Source organism: Chiloscyllium plagiosum, chromosome 9, assembly GCF_004010195.1.
Source record: "Chiloscyllium plagiosum isolate BGI_BamShark_2017 chromosome 9, ASM401019v2, whole genome shotgun sequence".
In the NCBI taxonomy this organism is placed as follows: Eukaryota; Metazoa; Chordata; class Chondrichthyes; order Orectolobiformes; family Hemiscylliidae; genus Chiloscyllium; species Chiloscyllium plagiosum.
The window spans coordinates 9,164,775-9,170,207 of NC_057718.1; positions in this window are offsets into that span (position 1 = coordinate 9,164,775).

Below are 5,433 nucleotides of genomic sequence, written 5' to 3' on the forward strand. Positions count from 1 at the left end.
TGCTGGTAGGGGAGGGGAGGGAAATATATCCTTGGTGGTGGGGTCCGTTTGGAGGTGGCGGAAATGGAGGCGGATGATGCGCTGTACATGGAGGTTAGTGGGGTGGTAGGTGAGGACCAGTGGGGTTCTGACTACTTGAGTCTGATAACTAATCTACGCTCTCTGTGCTTGATTGGTTAAGTCTGAGTCTTAACTCTGAGCAAAGGTGCACAGAAAGATACCAAAATCAAGCTGCGAACATGTGCAGAGATATTTCAAAGCTTTTATGAATAAATGTGTTACATATTCTGTGTTACATGTAGGGCAGCACGGTGGCACAGTGGTTAGCACTGCTGCCTCACAGCACCAGAGTCCTGGGTTCAAATCCTGCCTCAGGCGACTGACTGTGTGGAGTTTGCACATTCTCCCCGTGCCTGCGTGGGTTTCCTCCGGGTGCTCCGGTTTCCTCCCACAGTCCAAAGATGTGCAGGTCAGGTGAATTGGCCATGCTAAATTGCCCGTAGTGTTAGGTGAAGGGCTAAGTGTAGGGGTATGGGTGGGTTGCGCTTCGGCGGGTCGGTGTGGACTTGTTGGGCCGAAGGGCCTGTTTCTACACTGTAGGTAATCTAATCTAATTTGGAATATTGTGTTATCTCTGCATCACTCTACTGTGTATAAAATATGCAGCATTGCTATCAATAGAGTGCTTTGGCCCTCTGTTTTATCCTCAAAATGGCAGGATGACAGTCCCTTTGTCCAACACCACTGTGTCTCTTCTCAAATTCTGCTCGAGATGTTGCAATGAGATTTGAAACAAGAATCCTGAGGACAAAAAGCTACAGAGGTGTCCACTGAGACACTGCCTGATACTGGATGTCCTGCTTCAGAATTGCACAGGAATTCCTTACATTTAAGTAAACAACAATAATTATTCCACTTGTTTCTGTGAAAAAATAAGCATCTGTGCTTTTAGCATCATTGAGCTGGTCCCCTGTGTCCCAGTGAGCCAACCACATTGAAAATTCCAAAGAAGAATCAAACTGGACTCGAAATGTATACTCTTTCTCTCTCACCACTGATGCTGTCAGACCTGCTGAGTTTCTCTGTGTTTTTGTTGCAGATTTCCACCATCTGCAGTACTTTTGCCTTTTACACATTTAAAGCTGGGAATTAGGTGCACCGCAGTGTCACACAATTCTTCGGGCTTTCTCAATTGAGGGTGATACTCAAGCAAACTTCCTGCTTCTGTCAAGTTAGCCTGCCGAAGGGAGTCCCTCGGAATCGAGGGCAGTAAGTCTACACTGGGCCCTCTGCGTTCTGAGATGGGTTGAGAAGTCCGTATGGGATAGGCCCTGATGGGAGGGTCAGGGAGGTGAATTGTTCACCTGGGTAGCTTCCAGCCCAACAGCCTCAATATTGCTCCCCAGATGCTGTCTGACCTGCTGTGTTTTTCCAGCACCACATCTATTGACTCCGGTTTCCAGCATCTGCAGTCCTTATTGTTTCCGAGGGCGATGAGTTGCTGGGTTATTGGGAGAGAGAGGATGTTACTGCACGCTTTCAGGCAGGGTGAGAGGGAGAAGATTTAAAAGGGACCTAAGGGGCAGTTTTTTCACACAGAGAGTGGTGCGTGTATGGAATGAGCTGCCAGAGGAAGTGGTGGAGGCTGCTACAATTACAATATTTAACAGGTATCTGGATGGATATATGAATAGGAAGGGTTTAGAGGAATATGATCCAAGTGCTGGCAGATGAAACTAGATTAATTTAGGATATCTGGTTGGCATGGGTGAGTTGGACTGAAGGGACTGTTTGGAGAAAGAGAGGACTGCAGATACTAGAGATCAGAGTCGAGAATGTGGTGCTAGAAAAGCACAGCAGGTCAGGCAGCATTAGAGGAGCAGGAGAATCGACGTTTCGGGCATAAGCCTTTCCTGATGAAGGGCTTATGCCCGAAATGTCAATTCTCCTGCTCCTCGGATGCCGCCTGACCAGCTGTGCTTTTCTAGCACCACATTCTCGACTCTGCAGGGTCCGTTTCCGTGCTACACATCTCTATGACTCCATGACCTCGCCTTTGCCTCTCTGCCCATTTGCACATTTCCCAACAAAGTCTCCCAATATGTCCGGTGTCTTCCTAAATCTACCACTTTGGTCAGACACGAGACAGTGTCTCCCATGGGTCTGACGCCTGTCTGTGTTGAAGCCAGTCCTCACTGCATTTGTGAGTGAATCACTGTGAAAGCCAACAGCTGGTGCACTGCAGGAAGGACGATGCGAGCTAGTCGGCTACTGTCCTATAAAAACACAATGTTAGTTTGTTGTCCCTCATCCCACAAGCCAAGACTTCCCCTTCTGTCCCTGCCCCCACCACAACAACCGAAACCACATCCCAGGCAGAGGCCAGGCCAACGCAGGAAGGGAACATAAGCCAACTGCGCAGGACGTTGCCTGAAACTAAGCCTTGTTCTTCCTGCCTCCTGCTTGTCTACCTTGAAACTTAGCAAGGGCATTATTGGCAGCAGGCATTGGTTGGGAAGAATGCAGGACCACCCACCTTTTCCTCTCTAACCCGCCCCCTCCCCTTCCTCCTTTCTCTTGCCTGTCTCACACAAGGACTTAGAAAAACACCACACCACTAATGTGTCTGTTTCCTAATCATAGCTGCCCCTAAATTGTACACTCCCCTCCCTCCTGCCTGTCCATCTCATTTCACATCAAATCTAACGTAGCAGTTCCACACCCAATCCTATCAGGGAGAGGGGGTGAGGATGAGCAGCTGGAGATGTTGCAACCGCTGAATCGCTGCGGGACAGAGGTTTAGCATCCCCCCAGATCCGGGCGGAAAGGGATTGAAAGGAATGTGAACTGTCCCCACCAACCAGCTGAGCAGTAATGAGATGATTGTTTTCAGGGAGACTCCCCCACAGCTGTTAATGTCATCCTTCTGTTGCACAGCCTATGTGGTGTGGGGAGCGAGGGGGGATGGTGCAGGAGCCCATATTAGAAATAAGGGTTTGAAAACTCTGCCAATGACTGCAGGTTGTTCTGCTATAACATGCATTTCGTTAATGTGAATTCACTGTAAAGCGATTGACAAACACTGTTTCTAAAACGCAAACTTTTAAAACGTGCGGTGGCTTTAACATGATTACATCGCCAACATTTTAAGCACTGTTCCTAAATCATGATTTTTCTATAACACAGGGGGTGCACAAGAACGCAACCATCGTGTTACAGAACTATCGGTAGACATTTCTCCACATGGCATTACCAGTCTCTAGCTGAAAATGTGTTGCTGGAAAAGCGCAGCAGGTCAGGCAGCATCCAAGGAGCAGGAGAATCGACGTTTCGGGCATGAGCCCTGAAGAAAGGCTCATGCCCGAAACGTCGATTCTCCTGCTCCTTGGATGCTGCCTGACCTGCTGCGCTTTTCCAGCAACACATTTTCAGCTCTGATTCTCCAGCATCTGCAGTCCTCACTTTCTCCATCACCAGTCTCTAATCACATTCTGGGCTGAGTACATATAGGTACACACCAGCTATAGGTTTTCAATTTGGGCTGAGTGGAAATTTATTTTTCTTACATTTGCTCAGGTTTGAGATGCCAAAACCCTTCACATTTTGCCAATGGGTTTCTCTATGAGTGAGAGACCTTGATGCAAATGTGTTGCATTCCTGCAAGCCATGGTTAGCTATGTAAGGTCATCGTGATTTACCCTGGGGAGTGAGCTTGCTGCTAATCACTGAATTAACACCTTCATTTGAAATTCCTTGCCTGCCATTGTTTTACATAATGAACATGTTTGACCCTTTTTAGTGTAAACAGAGAAACAGCACAGTGGCTCAGTGGTTAACACTTCTGCCTGTGTGGAGTTTGCACATTCTCCCCGTGTCTGCGTGGGTTTCCTCCAGGTGCTCCGATTACCTCCCACAGTCTAAAGATGTGCAGGTCAGGTAGATTGGCTGTGGGAAATACAACGTCATAGAGACAGGGTGGGATGCAGTTCAGAGGGTTAGTGTGGACTCGATGGGCCGAGTGGCCTGCCACCACACCATAGGGATTCTATATGTTGCTGCTGGAGGAAGGAATTTGAGATGCTGCTGGTAAACACACTCTATCTCAACCTCATACATGGCACTAAGACACAAATCCATTCAGACTCCATAAATAAAAACTCATCGATAGACACCTCCACCTTGTACCCCTCTCAGGAATTCACGCATTTCTCTGGTTTAACAGACTTTATCCTCTCTGCATAAAGATATGCAAATATCCCCCCTTGTTTCAGAAGGCAACATTTTCACCTCTGGACTTAAAGGTTGGGCCTTTGACCCCCTTTCCCTCTAATTAAAGGCAGTCTTTATACTTGAATGCATTACTCAGAGTGTTTAAGGATTGAAATACAATTATACATCATAACAACTGTAGCCTTTTATTTTTCTGTGCTTTTGATTGTGGACTGAAGTGGGGATAAAAGACAGAAATTAAGCCATTTGAATGTGCTTAGCCTTTCTATATGATCATTATTCAATCTCCATTATACAACGTTCTCATTTTCTCCTCACGCCTTCAAAATCTAAACAAAAATCAATCTCTTTCTTGACTCTATTGAGTTGGCTTCACAGTCATCCACCTTACACCATTTCTCAAAGTCAGGGACTTCATTGGCTGCGAAGGGCTTACGGACATGCTGAGGTCTTGAAAGGTGCTATGCAAATGCAGATGCCTCCTTTTCCTTTCTTTGAATGAGGAAAAAGGGCAGAACTGGGGATGTTCGCCAATGATTGCACAATGTTCAGCACCAGTTGCGACTCCTCAGACACTGAAGCAGTCCATGTTTAAATGCAACGAGATCTGGGCAATTTGCAGGCTTGGGCTGACAGGTGGCAAGTAACATTCATGCAACATGAATGCCAAGCAATGACCATCTCCAAAAAGATTTGATGTGATTTGATTATTATTGTCACATGTATCTGGATAGAGTGAAAAGTTTTGTTTTTCATGCAGTACAGGCAGACCATACCATAACAAGTCCATTCGGGTAATAGAACAGAGCGAGGAATACAATGTTACAGCTGCAGAGAAAGAGCAAGATCAACATTAAACTTAAAATTTGAAAGGTCCATTCAGAAGTCTAATAACAGTGAGGAAGAAGCTGTTCTTGAACTTGTTGGTGCGTGTGCTTAAGCTTTTGTATCTTCTACCTGACAGAGGAGATTGGAGGAGATTGCAACCGGGGTGGGAGGGGTCTTTGCTGATGTTGGCTGCCTTCCTGAGGCAGCATGAAGTGTGGATGGAGTCAACGGATGGAAGGTTGGTTTGCGTGATGGACTGGGCTATGTTCCCAACTCTCTGTAATTTCTTATGGTTCTGAGTAGACCTGTACCAAGCTATGATCCATTTGGATAGAATGCTTTCTGTGGTGCATCTATAAAAATTGGTGAGGGTCC